Source organism: Osmia bicornis, chromosome 1 (assembly GCF_907164935.1).
Source record: "Osmia bicornis bicornis chromosome 1, iOsmBic2.1, whole genome shotgun sequence".
Lineage (NCBI taxonomy): Eukaryota > Metazoa > Arthropoda > Insecta > Hymenoptera > Megachilidae > Osmia > Osmia bicornis.
Window position 1 is genome coordinate 4552328 of NC_060216.1, and position 13004 is coordinate 4565331.

Here is a 13004-nt window from a genome sequence, read left to right on the forward strand (position 1 = left end):
TAGAAAATATCCATACTGCAACCGGTATGGAACCGAAATAGAACCGATACTATAGTACCGATACTAGAACCGTAATCGAAACCGATATTAGGTTAGAACCTTTATTCTAATAACAGTTATAACATTATTCCGGTTCTCATAACTGTTTCAATTAGAACCAGTATACATATAACAGTTTGAAACAGTTATTTTCAGAACCTTTTCAATCCCTGCTCCAAACCTAACTTTGTTAATTTCAAAGTAATGAAATAGCACGCTGCATACGTTTTATGAGGTAATTCTTTATTTGTACGAATATTTATAAATGTTGAATAAACATAAAATAAGATTACAAAAAAGAAATTTATTTATATTTTACTGTTATTTTTACATAATTTTTTCCACAAATGTAATTTTCAAAAGGATTTTTGGGTGTGATTTTCTCAAAATGCAAAAATAAAAACTATTTGTGGAATTCTTTTTCATTTGTACAAGTAATTCATTGTTTATATTCCTCTTTTGTATGATAATGAAGGAAACAATCGCCAATATGTAGACCTAGTTTACGGTCGCAAGTGTTGCAATATTATGTTGTTCTACGCCTTTTATTAGAATTAGAACAAACAAAACAATCTATGATTTTTTTTATCAGAGAGAACTTGAAGTACATTTAGTGTTTTCCATTTAGTTCTGAACAGTTTTCTTTGTGCAAAGTGTACGAATTAATTACAGTAGTTTGCAAACCAACAAAAATAATTTTTTCCATCATTTCAAAATTTTTCTTAAAAGACAATGTTTGCTCTAATTTGTGGTCCAACACTCCTGTTGCCAATTGAAAAGGGAATCCTCTGCGGTATTTCTTCACTGCCTGACGATGCATTTTCCTAGTTCATTGAATAACTATCCTCGTCACAGTCTTCATCTGAATAACTTAGGGGTTGCGTTTTTCGTTTCCTCGTATAAACTTCATTAATGCTACTGTCAGAATCACTAATATCACTTTGTAATTCTTCAATATAAAATTCATTATTACTACTGTCTATTTCTTCATTTATTTTGCATGGTTTTTATTCAATTTTATATTTCACGAAAAACCATTAGAAAAAATAAAATAAAATTGAATATTTTACTCAAAAATAACGGGAGATATTTTCAGAGATACGATATATAATATACGCTGTCTTGCATTAAACTAAACCAAATACATAATAATAAAATTCTGGCAGCATTACTGCCGGTTGGAGTGATAGGGGTTAAAACGAGGAACACGTTAAAAGTTAAGAACAGAAAACTTCATCAAAAAGCTTAAATTGTTAATGTGTTATTTAAATAAATTACTATTAACTAAATGCTTTATTCAAGAACACACAGTTTAGGGAAAGAAAAGTTCATATTTTTCTGAGAGCTGTTTTTGGTATGAGAATAGTGGCGGGTCTCTAGTATTATTGTCATAGTATTATTGTATAAAAATTTTGAAAAGAATGCATGAAGTATAGCTAATGAGCACCTACTATTTACACTTTAATATGTTCAAATGTCTTAAACAGTTTTCAAAAAAAAAAAAAAAAAATGTTGGTTGTTACCCTTATATCTCCCATACCAAGGAGGGTAGGGGGTTGAAATTGCTCACAGTTGTGCTTTAGGCGAAAAGCATTATGTGGTATAAATATCGACTATAATTGTTGCTGGGGCCGATTCACTATGCTTATACGGGTAGAGTCTAGCCGCTATATTCTTTGGAAATGCAAGGTTTTAAATTTCAAAAATACAAAGTTTCAGTATTTCGAAATTCAAGTTTTTGTTTTAAAAAATATTAATTAAAATTTTACCGAGTGGAACTTTACGCGGTAATCAATTTCCCCTACATTGCTATTTTCCCTAGGGAAGGCAAGTGTGGTGCTCGGTACTGTAAGTACATACTCTCAACAATGGATGCCTTTAACTGAGCGAAGCTCAAACGTATATCTCCTCGTCAATCATTTTGGTACGTTTACTTTGATTTGTATTAGGGTTTGTAGCATGTATATCCCTGAGAATTATTGTTCTTAGTAGTTCATGATCAATAATTGTTTCCAGGGGCGTCACGTTAACTTTCGCCCACGTGTGTAGTTTTGTTTCCCCTCTCCTTTTTTAATAAATGAGCATTAATAAATACAAAAGTTAGCTTACATGTATATAGTAATTAAAAAAGGATACAAAACTTTATCTTTTTTATTAGTATAAATGTTTGTACACGAATGAGTTACAATGTTGCGCACGCAAAAAAAAACAGTAGATGACAAATATTTTACGACAGCATTATTTCTTGAAAATTTTTTATTAATTTGTTATACTTTTTAATTCTTGATTTTAAGGTCTCAAACCCTTACTTGATGCCCTACTTGACGCCCCTGATTGTTTTCTTGAATTTGGATGTCTTGAGTACAATTTCCAAGTACCACCAGCATGTCGTTCCATGATTTTGCAGTTGAATTTGATAATGATTATGTGTTACACATTTGGATCCCCATCTTTTTCCGACAATTAGAAGTATTTTTCAAAATTTCTCCCTTTGTGCAATGGTGTTGGTGGTTAAATTATCCCTTCGTAGATTGTCTTCCTTCTATTTATGATTGTTTTTTTATTGTACATCTAAAAGACGGTTGTAGCGGTATTTATTATTTATGAACGCAAACGAATTTATATGATTGTTTCATTCAATCAATCTATGGTGTATAATAAAATATAAAAAATACAGGATGTCCTGGAATTAGTGTACAATTGGGAAGCTACTGACCATTGGTGTAACTAGATAAGGTGGGTCTTACTTGAGGCCCATATTATAAAATTCAAAAATTCTAGAATTCCACGATTGAAAAATTCGAGAATGGCTAAACTCAAGATTTTTAAACTTTCAAAATTTGAGAATTCTGGATTATCTGAATTCAAAAATTCAAAAATTCTGAGATTCTGAGATCCTGAGATTCTGAGATCCTGAAATTCTAAAATCCTCTCGTGAAATCTTACTTCAATAGAAATAAATATTTCGTCTAAATTGCAATATGTAATGTAACTAAAAACAAAACGTATTATAATGTTCTTATGACGTAAAACAAAATTAAATAATATTGGAATCAAATTAGAATTAAACAATATTAAACTCTTGACACTATCGATAATACTAAAGGACTTGTCTCACCTCAGAAACAAATCATAATTGCATCAATGCTGTTGACTTTTCGTATAAAAACATATCAAAAGTTGAATTGCCATAAATTTAAATTATGAACGTAAAGAATCTGTAATCTGCAGATAGTATACTATTCTTAAGATAACCTGTGTACAAATATTGATCTAGCAGATAGCTTAGAATTCACGAAGCGATTGATATTATATGTACAATAATATCAGTTGTAATGGAAGTTTCACTATACAGGAATCCTTAGAATTTTTAAGGCAAACTTTGCACAAGGGTGTTATGTAAATATGTGCTAATAAACGCTTTACTAAAAACATATAACCGTAACATAAACTGACTGAAATCATTGATTTTAATAAATTAATGTAACACCTATTTTATTTAAAAATTGTGGCAATTTTGTATTGAAACTGATATAATTGACAAAATAAAAGAAAATTAAACGAAAAAAATTAAAATATTGTATGATGCAGTACTCATGGATATTATTTACAAAGCCTGTAAACGAAATAACTGCATGTTGTTTTTCTGTTTCTGTTCAAAACAAGTGGTACGTTGGTATGAAGTTATTAATTAAAAGCCGCATGAAGGGATTTATTATACTAACAGAACATCTATGTTATTATTATTAAGATTTTATATTAAAGCGTTTATTGGCGTATTATTCATATAACATTTTTCCTTGCTTTTACTCATAGAATATAGTGATGCAACTTGACTGGAAAATCCTGGGTTATCCTGTATGTGAAATACCTCAAGAAAGGTGTACAAAGTACGACGAATAAGGAGGCACAAGAATTCATTTATTCGCAAGACATTCAAGCAAACGAGGCTGATAGAAGTCGGGAAGAAGGCTGATCAATTGATTGACGAGAAGAAGTACTCATTATACGTGAAGATGATTCTCTACACAATTTGCAGTTTTTTATTGTATGAGATGATTGCGAAGTTGTAGGAACTATTTAAGTATTAGTGTAATTAGGTAGGGGGTTAAACCAATTTATCCAAAAATATGGATTGGTGTCATCATTCTAAAGCTCTGAAATTTTGAAATCCTAAAAATTATTTCAGATTTTTTTAATTTAAACATTCCAGAATTTCAGAATAGTAAAATTCCTAAATTTAAAGATTCCAAAATCCCTAAATTCACAAATTTTGAAGTTCTATAATTCATAAATACAAAAAAAAAATTCAAAATTCCAAAACCCCCCCAAAAAAGAATGCTAGAAATAAAAAATTTCGGAATTATGGAATCCGATATTTGTAAAATTTTTAAGTTTTAACCCTTTAGCTACTGGTATACATATATTCACAAATGTGTATGTCTAAACGCAAAACAAAAAAAAAAAGAAATGTACAAATACTGATACGTTTATTTCTTATCTATATGTGATGATTTATGTACATAAGAATGGCAAAATTAAAGGGGGTAAACGGGGTAATCACCTGCCCCCCTTAATATAATTACACTTATAACTATACACTAAAACTATAACACAATACATAGAACAAAAGACATGTTTTGCCAAAAATAACTATATAATAAAACATACTTTTACAAAACATCCCTATAAGTAAACAAACTAAAACTCATACCTAAATAAATTTATAATAACAAAATATCAAATTGAAGCTAAATTATGTAAATTTTTTCGAATTTTTTCGGTTGATCGAATTGAGTAACCTCCTCCTTTTCGAAGTCGGTTAAAAAGCTAAACATTTCATTCACATTAGTGGGCACCCATGGTTTTCTTTTTGGAGCAGGATCGCTTTCGGTCGGCACTGTACTCGTGGTATCTATTAGTTTCGTCCACAATTATCGTCATCATATGCTCATCAAAATATTTTACAAAGTATTCGTACTCGTTCTTCATTTTTTATTTCAAACACTCCCGAGATGCCAGAATTTTCATCGTCAAAATAGTCGATTGTGGGATTGAAAATATCGCAATTTTGCCAACGTAAATCTCCTACAACAGTTGCTTCATTACTATCACTATTTGAGTCATTATCTCTTTCACTACCATCACTTGCACTATCCAGGTCACCAAGTGAAACAGCTTCTTCTTCATCACTATATATATCATTGTCACTCAATTCTGTTCTTGAACGCTTTGAACCGCGAGTACCACGAGATGTTGACGGTGAGGGAGCCGTTCACTTTGTCGAAAATCATTTTGTAGACAATCATTTTGTCGACGTTCAATTGGTGAACATGGTTAGGGTTAGGGTTAGGGTTAGGAATAGGGTTGCGGTTGCTACAAATGTCTGATATTTAGGTTTTCTGAACTAATTAACCATATTGATCAATTGAACGTCGACAAAATGACCGTGTCGACAAAATGATCATGTCGACAAAGTGATAGTCGACGAAGTGATTGTCGACAAAATGATTTTCGACAAAGTGAACCAGACCCGACGGTGAACCCATTTTTGATATTATAATGCGGTAAATAAAAAGTATTTGCACCTACACAATATTACTGCTATTTCCTTATGCACGTTCGGAAATATGGGCCCTAAACGTTCGAGAGGAAGACAATGTAAACAAATACATCCGGCATACAAACCGGTGTTTTTTATGCATCTGTTGCGCAACGAACGAAACAGAACCACTCTAAGGTAAATGTCCCCATTACCGGACATTTAAGAATGTGGCTGTTTAGAAATAGTAATTTCTTACTAATATTCAACAATATTTAAGTAAGACATAAATTATTATATTCATTGAAGTCTTTAGTTTCCCAATTGAATCGGTTTTGAAGTGTTATTTGACTATTTATACGAAAGTTATAGTAAAAATTATTTTCGATCTGAGTCCCCTCTATTGACCGACTTGTACCATCTATCGACCATCTCATGTCCCCATTATTGACCAGCAAGTTCACTTATTGTATAAATTTATATTCATCAACCTAAAGCAATTTTTATTAACATGTTATCAAAACTATAATACATTTATTAAGTTCTTTATAATAATTTTTTATTTTTTGATTCTTTTAATTTCTTCTAATTTTCGACTTTTTTCTTCAATTTTTTTCTTTTTCTGTTCCGCAGCTAGATTTCTTATTCTCTTTCTCTCTTCTTTTTCATTTCTCTTTTGCAAAGATATTTCTGCTCTTTTTCTTTTTCTTTCTTCAACTGCAGCTTGTTTCTTTTTTTTCTCCTCTTCTTTCGATTTGTGGAATATTTGCCACTGCTCAGAGGATACAACCGACGGCACCTTTTCCTTTAAATTTCTTTTCTTTTTGTTTACTGAAATTCCTGGCCAAAATAATATTTTTTGAAATGGTGTCGGTACATTTTGCACAGAAGAGGGAGGAGATACTAACTCTTCTTCTGGAAAGGAAGATTGGACATCTTCTGGATAGGAGGGATCTTCTGGAGGAATTTGATCATGATTAACAATTTGCATTTCTTCGGTTAATTCCTCAGCAAATATGACGGGGATGGATTCAATATTATTATTTGTAATGGCAGTACCCTCATTCAAATCGTCAATCAAAATTGTTTGGTTTCTCTGGTCATTTGGAGTATTATGTAAGTCTACATTTCACAATAAGAAAAATATAAAAAGTTAAGCAATAACAAAATGAAAAAAAGTAATATTTATATTAAAATCAATATAATGACAGAGTTATGAAAAAAATATGTAAATATATATCTAAATTAATTGCAAAAACAAATTTATTAAATAATTGAATAAAATTACGGTGAATAGTTATAAATAAATACCTTGTTGGATTTTTCTCCAAACAACGAACAAATTTCTATCTTCTATATTTCCATTCCACTCTCCAAAACAACCAATTTCTTTAAATTTGGTTAAAGTGGATGGTTCAATATATTTTTCAAATGACTGCAAAAACTGATTTTCTATAGGTGGTTCATTTATTAGTGAAACACGGTTTTCTGATATAACATTTAAATTTTTTACTTTCTCATATTTAAGGGCATCTGCTGAAAATGGGTATAAACCAGTGGTTCTAAAACCATTTGTAATAATTTCTTTAATGTTTAAGGTATCAAGAGCCTGCGTTAACAATGTTGCAAAGTTTTCTTTTCTTATTTTGTGTCCACTTTTTAGTCGCCATTCGGAAATGATTTTACGCCATGCATGTTTTAGCGGATGGAAAAATGCCACATCTAGTGGTTGTAAAATATGCGTTGCATTAGGATACAATGCAATTAAATGTATTCCATGTTTGCTACAAAAGTTACTTAACGACATGGTTAAATGTGAAGAATGACCATCCACATATAAAACGATTGGAAATTGTATATTATTGGCAACTAACCAAGGATGAAAAACATTTGCAATATATTCATAAAAACTTTCTCCAGTCATCCATCCATTATCAGTTTTTCCAATTCCCCACGACTCAGGTATACTTGCACAAATGCTATATGGTATTCTTTCGTATGAAAATAAAATGAGAGGTGGCCCTAACATACCCTCAGCATTAACCATAAATAAAGTGGTTAAGCACTCTTTTTCATCATTTTGGACAAAATTATATACACATTTTTCGCCTTTTTTAACAAAAACTTTTTCTCCTTTCGGACATAAGAAAAAAGCACTTTCGTCACAATTAAAAATTCTGGATGGATCAATATTGCAGAGCCCATTTTTATTAAAATAGCTATTAATTTCAGCAAACCATTCACGAAGAGCTTTTTCTGTAACGGATGCTCTTGCATTCGTTAAATTTTGTGCAATTCTTTGCGTCAATTCCGGATGTCGTTTTTGAAAACTCTCAAGCCAACTGCGTCCAGGTCGGCCGTTTTTAAAAGGATTATCCCGTTTTAGTTCTTTAACTAACATTGTAACGCTATTTATAATTTGGGCTTTTGTAATTGGATATCCAGCTTTATGCATATGAAATATCCACTCAACCAACTGGTTTTCTTCTTCATCAGTTAAAACTGTGGGCGGTCCACTTCGTCTTATTGATGGTACCAACTCGTTTTTCTTATATAATAATGTCGTTTTCGGAATTCCAAAATCACGGCTGACTTTACGTATAGGTTCTCCAGATTTTATTTTATAAACTGCTTCTTTTAATTCATTTGCCGTGTATTTTACACGTTTCTGTTCTTTTCTCTTTGTTTTCACCATTGTTATTTTCTAAAGAGAATATACTTCTTATGTTACTACTTTTTATAAAATTGATAATAATACGCGTATTTAAAGTTTAATAAGTAATTACTTAAGCCTAACAATAACACTTGCTAAATGTCCGAAAATTAGCACAGATCTGTTCTCAACGTATCTATTTCTGACCACGATTTATTGCTATTATAATGATAGAAAATGAATGTTTTCTTTTCACATTATGATTCCACACATATTTCTAGTTAATTCGAGTAAATTACTATATGAATCCATATATTTTTGTAGTAACATTAATGATTTGAATAGTATCTCTAATTCAACTTTACCTTCTTAGAATCTGTCCACTTTCGTATTAATGAACAGGTCCAAATATATACCTTACTGTACTTAAGTATAAATAATAAAAATTTAAAGAATATTAACTGAAATAATAAATAAAATACTTTAATTACAATATACAAACGTTTTGGTTAATTATATCGCTTTATATGTTGCTATAAACAAAAACAAAATCATCTGGTCGCTAATGGGGGAGCGGTCGGTAATGGGGACATTTACCTTACGCACTTGTTCCATCGACGCAATCTCGATAAAATAAATAAAAGTCATTAATCGCCCCCCGTTCCCAACATAATTCATCAAATCGCTTATTGACGACAGCCGTATCTCACGAAAGTTTCATGCCGTCGTCTATTGACGACAGCCGTAGTTAAAAGATTAAAATTCAAAAATTTCAGAAATCTAAGCATAAAAAATTCCAAAGTTACAAAATTATAAAATTTTGGAATTCCAAAACTTTAAAATTCGAAAAATTCTAGAATTCCGAAATTTAAAAAAGTTTTAAGATTCCACAATTTTAGAATTCCGGTGTCAACATGTCAGAGTTTCAGAGTTTTAGAATTAAAAAGTTTGTAAATTCGCCATTTGTAATTTATATGCATTTTTTTATGACTAAATCAAAATACTCATAATGAGACAGGAAGAAAGCAGCTGAATAGCGTATTATACTTACTGTATGTTTTACGTCCCACTATTTTTTACTAAAGAAAAATCTATACCGTATTTTGTAATATAGATATTTCAAATGTAAATAAGAGAAATTTTTATACCGAGTTTGAATTAATATATACCCAAATAGCAGAGAGACATCGTTAAAACGTCTTAAAGATATCTGTCCCAGATATTCAGGTGTCTTACGGACGTTTGAAAATCCTGCGAATGCCTGAAATACGTCCTGTAAAGCTCCTATGTTAGAAAACAGGATTTCTTAAAGACGTCGTACGAATGTCACAGAGACGTCGTTAAAATATCTTAAAGATATCTATTCCAGATATTCAGATACGACGTTCGTTTCGTACGTTTTTAAGACATGAATTTCAGATGTCCTTACGATGTTCGGGACAAAACATCGTAAAGACGTCCAGGTAAGGTCGTAAGACGTTCAGACTTAAAATGGTCGTAAAATGGATGTCTTTAAGACATCGTGTGCTATCTGGGTATTGACATGGATAACTGAGGATCTTATGTCGTATACCAGAGCTGTACAATCTCTTGCTCACGAACAATATTCTTTTCCCAGTTACCTCACTATGAAGCTCATAGTATCCGAAACACCATAGTATACACTCGCATTCAAATCAGGTTTCCCTAAAGAAAATGACGATATATAAATGTATATTTATTTATAATCATAGCCGACTCTAGCACTAGCCATGCTGAACAATGTGGCAACACCGCTCACGTGACAATCGGGAGTCCTATTTTCAAAAACAGAGTCCTGTGCTCGGAATTGTAATTAACATCTTTTTTAATTAAAAGCTGTAGTAATATACACTATTTTGTATTAATTATGTATAAACAATACATAAACGTTGCAACTATGGCAAGTAGAAGTGATGTGGTAGTATAAAATTGTTATAAATGTGATATATATTTTGTGTACTCTCGAAGTAGTTTGGTGTTGTGAAGCATGATATTTGAAATATTTACAGTGGTTTCAAGAAAATTTAGGTATGAAGCAAAATGAAACCATCTTTGGATCAAATTGAAACATTTAAGAATTGATAAACGTGTCAAAACTTGAAACAAGCGAAATTATTGGAACGAAACCAAAGAGGTTATGTGAAGTCCAGAGAGTAGCCGAGAGTCTGACGACGTTGATTGGCTGGGAGTTTGGGAGTCCGGGAGGCAGATAGAGTAGGGTTAGATGTTGATATATTCAGACCGGATTCCCGCGGTGCTGCCATTTTTACTTCAGCACGGCTAGTAAGTATGGCTAGAGTTGGCTGTGATATAATTTCTAATATAGTTTAGGGGAAAGAGAAATTCCCGTAATCTTAATTTTGACAATATTAACATTAAAAGTACTTTAGACGAATTTTAGCGAAAAAAGAAAAAAAACTGAATTAATTGGGGTCGTCTCATACCCCACAGTGTCAGCTAAGGGTTAAGTATGGAAAGCGCGTTCTACGGGCAATTTCACATACTTACATGCCTGGTATACCGGATCAAAAAGACGTAAAAAATAAATATAAATATAAGGTGCACATGTACTTGATGGACATTTAACTACTGTATTATTTGACTACTTTTTTATCTTCTGATACAAAATCATTTTATATTTTATGTATATAATGTTTTATAAAATAGATGACTTTTCATGAAAAAATAAATTAAAAATGTACAACAAAATTTGTCTACATGAAACTCCTTTTTGGAAAATGATTACTCGGAAACTTATCATGCAATGAATTTTATTTATTACAAAAATGGCACAAGTCGACATTGCAAATTTTACCATTTCGCTACAATCCCATTTTCTCCGAGGATGCCTAAAGAATGAGAATCTGGGACATTAGCATTTCCTCTTGGGAAGTTTGATTTGATCGCGAGTGTGCTGTGCTTTAAAACAATCCATGCAAAATGGTTTAACCATTTAATGCTAAGATTTTTTTTAAACAATAGGTCAAAAAATTATCAGGTTTCTTTATTTTTGAAGGTGAGACTTTTTTACAGTAATAAAAAAGGATTTTACGTTTTTCTCTTTTTTACTTAAACCAGTTTGAACTGGATGAGTATCATTCGAATTAGCGGGGAAAAATCCTCGTTCTAGCGTCTTAAATGGTTTTAAGTTCAATACGCATTTTATGTTTAGTATTTAATTAACCCTTAACTACGCTGGCGAATTTTGACCTATACAACTACATACACCTGCGGGGTACTTCTGTACCCTGACTTTTGATAAGAGTTTTAATTAAAATGAAATGTAAAAAGTTGATACTTTTTGCTTTGGTATAATAACTAAACATTCTAAATTTGATAAATAATCATTTATTGGAAATATAAATTAGTAAAAACATGAGATGTACCAAGCGAGAAATATTTGCGAAACTATGTACAGACAGGGTACATTTGTATCCAACAAGTGTAATTAACAGTTAAACTAGATTTCTTAAACAATGTATAATATAACGAAAGACAAAAAGATCGCTACACAGGACTATATTAATATTAAAGAAAAACTAACAACGAACTAAGAATAAAAAATATGATTTATTTATAAACCATGCTTTTTGCTTTTTTGAGTGTGAGATTGAAGTGTATATTTATATTAAAATTTAACGGATGAAGAAATGACCAGAATGCGTTTTGGCTTTAAAGAAACACCCACGACACAACAATATTTTACGTCCTGACTGCTTCCTACTTTATTTAAGGCTTAAATTTGAAGCAGTGTGTATGTACAGCATCGTGCATGATAGACTTTTTTAGGGAAAATGTCGAATGTAAGGGAAGGATGTCTAACTAAGTTTGAATTATAATAAATTCAAGTTTGAAAGTATTAAATATTAAAATTGTTAATTATTAAATGTAAAATTCAATATATACAATAAATTTCAAAATTTATCATTTAGATTTTCTACGCTCTAAAATAGAAATTTAGAGGTTACAGAATCTAAAATTTTAAGGTTTCCAAATTTTAATATCAAGAATTCAATGTTTAATAATTCACGTTTCGAAATTTCCGAAATCATCAAGTTTCAAAATTTTAATATCAGGATTTCAAAATTCAACTGTTTGCCAACTTAGATCTCAAGTTTAGCTGAAACTGTATTCAAAGGCACAACGCGCATACTTCAATGTGTGACTGTACACTTCGCTTTCGCCTTACTGTTAGACTATGAATGTGTTAATGTTAATACATATTAGTTTTTCACGCCTGAAATCACCATCTCCTCGTTTCTATTGCTTCTTATAAAATACTATATATAATATTGTATAAGCTCGTCCCATAAATAATGTCGTTTTCTTAATCAATCAACTAGAGTGAAAAAATGAACAGTTATTGTAAATTATAACACTTATATCCTATTTTTCAAAAAATATTATCTACCATTTCTGAAAAATTCATATATTTTTATATCAAATAATGACACCCTGAGAATTTTATATTTTCATTTTAACCAAATATTTGCCTGTTTAAATAGTTCAGTAGTAATCACAATAAATTGGGTCACCCCTAATACCGCGCAAACGGGGCACTTGATCCGTGCCCCACGCTTGAATACTTCTGCGTTTGATAGAAATTAATCAAATTAGGTATTAATATATTCGCTGTCTCTACCACAATTTCGCGTGATCAATTATTACTACTAATTGACGTATGTTTAATAACCATTATCCAAGTATTATGACTCATAGCAACTGGCTCTCTTCTCGGGTTCTTCAGCA

General features: G+C 31.0%; 1 protein-coding gene across 5 annotated transcripts in view; it reads left to right on the plus strand.

Annotated features, from left to right (window-relative positions):
- The window catches only part of LOC114881243 (MICAL-like protein 1), a 181146-nt gene that overhangs the window by 145943 nt on the left and 22199 nt on the right, over positions 1-13004 (plus strand). The gene's annotated exons all lie outside the window — the stretch shown is intronic.